The 3618-nt window shown below is 36.3% G+C and overlaps 1 protein-coding gene across 3 annotated transcripts in view; it reads left to right on the top strand.

Moving 5' to 3' along the window:
* Positions 1–792: 792 nt before the first annotated feature.
* LOC107702484 (eyes absent homolog 3-like) overlaps positions 793–3618 on the top strand; it is a 19023-nt gene continuing 16197 nt past the window's right edge. For all 3 annotated transcript variants that reach the window (XM_016504844.1, XM_016504837.1, XM_016504829.1), the window contains exon 1: positions 793–909. The gene's annotated coding sequence lies outside the window, so the exon portion shown is untranslated. The remainder of the gene's footprint in view (positions 910–3618) is intronic.

Here is a 3618-nt window from a genome sequence, read left to right as displayed (position 1 = left end):
AACTAAACCCACGTAAGATTTATGTGGGTCCCAGCACATGTTGGGATTAGGGGTAATGAGATGGCGGACAGGCTGGCTAAAAGGGCACTAACAAAAGAGAACATAGAAATGGAGGTTAATGTAAGTAAAGCAGAAGTTAAATGCATAATATGGGAGAAAGTCAATATAAGGTGGCAAGAGAGGTGGGAAAGAGAGGAAGGAGAAAGGGAGGCATTTATATCAAATTCAGAGAAATGTTCAAGAGGAAAGGATGGAAATTGGAAATAGGAGAGAAGATGCAGTGATGACTAGGTTAAGGTTGGGACATTGTTCACTGAATAAAACACTAAAGATGATAGGGAAGCACGAGACAGGGTTGTGTGAGGGATGTCGAGAAGAGGAGTCAGTGGAGCACATAATAATGACTTGTAAGAGATATGAAACACAGAGGCAGGTAATGAAGAATAAACTAAGGGAGATTGGGGTGCAGGAGATCACATTACAAGGGTTACTAAGCACAGTAAATAGGGCACAGAGTAGAATATTGATTACTTTTTTAAGGGAAGCAGGGGTTTTAAGCAGGATTTGATGTATGATGTGTGGTGTGTGTGTGGATATTAATGTGAGGGGACAATGTGAGTGATGTGTAAGTTTTAGTGGGAAAAGGGAATAGATAACCTATTATCTGATCCACACTCCGGAGCAGAAGGGGGCGGTAATGCACCAATAAGCTGGATGCCAACCGCCGTTAAACTGGAAAGAAGAAGAAGAAGAAGTGATTCGGAGCGCTTGTCCTTTCTGCGCATGCGCGTTGCGAACTGTAGCGACTTCCTGCCAAATAGTTGTCCCTAACAACACACGGCGCCCCACCGAGGGAATTTCAGTTCAAGGAAACATAAAGTTTCCTCGAAAGTAGCACTTGGTGACATGGTAAGAGGTTCTTTCCCTTTTGTGCGCCGTACATTGTGCATTTGAGCGCTTTAATGAGCGGTTCAGTGTGAAATGGTAAGGTCAGTGAGCCGCGAGCTAAATAACACACGGTGGCTAACTGGTCAAACTGTGCTAAACGCTACATTAACAACGCTAATGTTACCACTTGAAAACAGCTTATGTTGTGCCCTCTTATATTATGTACGTCAGCCGTGAATTGCGTGTTTCCAAAAGATGAACACGTTTAATGTGTGTAGTATCTTGGACATCTTCGGTGAACTAGCCACAGTTTTGAAGAGAAACGCTGTCTGTCACAAACCCTATTGAGAGTCCTACCTAGGCTGCACTTTTCGGCGTCATAGGAGCAAGACGTTGTTTTGTAACGAAATACTAGAAAAATAGAGCATGAACTCAGATGTGGGATCCTCTCCTTCATTGGTCACCCGTTTTTAAGTAACCAGCCTCTGCCATTGAGAGCCTCCTGCTGTTGTGTTTTGTTTGTTTGGTTAATGCTGTGTGGTTAATGCTGTATACTGCCTGTAACGTTACACTTTTATGCAAACACATCCACCAACTTCTAGCTGAGCTGACCTATGTATGTTTATATCTGACATAGATGTTTATAAAGCTTTAATTTATGTATGAGTGAATGTATACTAAAACATAAAAATGAAAAATCTGTTTTGTCACAGAAATCTAAATGCAGATGTGTATGCAGAAGGATGCATTACATTGATCAAAAATAACATTGAAGACATTTGCAAAAAAGAAAAGTTCTGTTTGAAATAATGTTGTTCTTTTGAACTTTGTATTCAAAGAATCCTGTCAAATGTATCAGGGTTTTTTCAAAATTGATAATCAGAAATGTTTCTTGAGAAACCAATCTGGAGGACCATGTGACACTGGAGTAATGATGCTGAAAATTCAGCTTTTGGGCATTTTAAATTATTACAATATTTCGCAATATTACTGTTTTTACTGTATTTTTCATCAAATAAATGCAGCCTTTCAAAAACATAAGAAAAAAGTAATTAACTCAACTCTTTTAAACGATTTTTGTTGAATTGTAATTCAATCATACACTTCATATCTTACATGTTTGTAATGATTGAACTAGTGTTATATGAATTGGTTACATTTCATTTATATGCGTACATACATGCATACATAATGGTTTATCTGAGCATTGACTTTGCTTGCAGGTGTTTGTATGAAAATTAGGAGCCTGAAGCCAACAATAAATGTCCATGTTAATGGAGTCCCATTTTTAATAAAGCAAATATTATTATTACTATTATTATTTTATCTACTATATAAGTAGAGCTTTATAGCTTAAAATTAAAAGGAAAATATGCAACTAACTTTGTAAAACATCATAGATCTCAGACATTTTCATATTGTTTTTAAATGTCAGTTATTCTGACTTTAGACAAGATGCTCAGAAAACCTAAACCTGCACCAGCTGTACAACTTAAAGGTACCATGGTGGGAGTATTTTTGCTGTCTAGCTTAATCCAAGTTCATCTGGGGTCTAACCTAGTTCATCGGAGTTCAAACACCGTTAGCGTGGGTTCACGGGAAGGCTGATGTAGCTAAAATTATCTTGATACTTTGATGTTCAGTGTATTTATGTTTCAGGGGTCTCCAACCCTGCTCCTGATGTCATGTACATGTATATTACGTGTTCGCTTAGTGTTTCTTTACAAAGTGACATTGCCAACTACTGACCTGGCAGAGTGTTTTAAGTCGTTTTTGTGGATCTATGTGAACAGGTTGTGTAAACCTTAGTGAAGTGTGTTTTTAAGACTTTAATGAAATTAACAGAATTAAACAATTATATTTAAAAGTGTTCTTCCATTTGCACCAACATAACAGCATTAATTAAAAAAATTAATAATGAAAAACAAATACAATTTTATGAATCTGTTCATTGAAATTCATAGTTTGAACCTTGAACCCAAATGATTTAATCTTACCAACTCAGTTTTTGCTACCAAAGTGTAAATTAGAGATGCTCTCATATTCGCTAGTCATGAGACAAGGAGAAATCATGTAAATATTCAAGCTCTGATCTTAAATTATTTACTCACCCTTATGCCATTCCAAACCTGTATTTGTTTCCTCTGAAGAAGATCAAAGACAATATTTTGAGAAATGTCTCAGTCAGTGATCTCCAATGTTCTTTTGGACATTGATTTTCATTGTACGAATAAAAAAAAAATATATATATTTTTTAGTCATGAGTAGGCCTGGGCTAGTGTTGTCACGGTACCAAAATTTCAGTATTCGGTACCAATACCAGTGGAAATTCACGGTTCTCGGTACCAATTTCGGTACCAAAGCAAAACACAAAAACATGCTAATTGAACAACATTTTTATTAATAACGTTAAACAAAAATTAAATGTACAAAACCAATGCCATTCTTTATACTTATTTAAAATTGTTTCAAGTTTTTCCACAAGTAATAAAAGCATGAAAAAAGTAAACAAGTTTCACCCAAAAGTTTAGTCATAGTTCTGCTGCCACTGAAAAACATCTGTAAACTGTTGTCTGTTTTAGGGTTTGCTGGTGTTTCAGGATCTTCCTCAGTCTGCAGCTGTAAAAGGAAAATATAATATACTTCAGTAAAGCAATGGGCTGAGTCTGACCAAATGCAACATTAGATCATTGACACCAGCTAAAATATAACTTTTCAGGAAATAACAAA

Source organism: Sinocyclocheilus anshuiensis, unplaced genomic scaffold (assembly GCF_001515605.1).
Source record: "Sinocyclocheilus anshuiensis isolate Anshui unplaced genomic scaffold, SAMN03320099.WGS_v1.1 scaffold1142, whole genome shotgun sequence".
In the NCBI taxonomy this organism is placed as follows: Eukaryota; Metazoa; Chordata; class Actinopteri; order Cypriniformes; family Cyprinidae; genus Sinocyclocheilus; species Sinocyclocheilus anshuiensis.
Note: the sequence above shows the minus strand (reverse complement) of the source record. Positions and strands in the feature narration are given on the sequence as shown.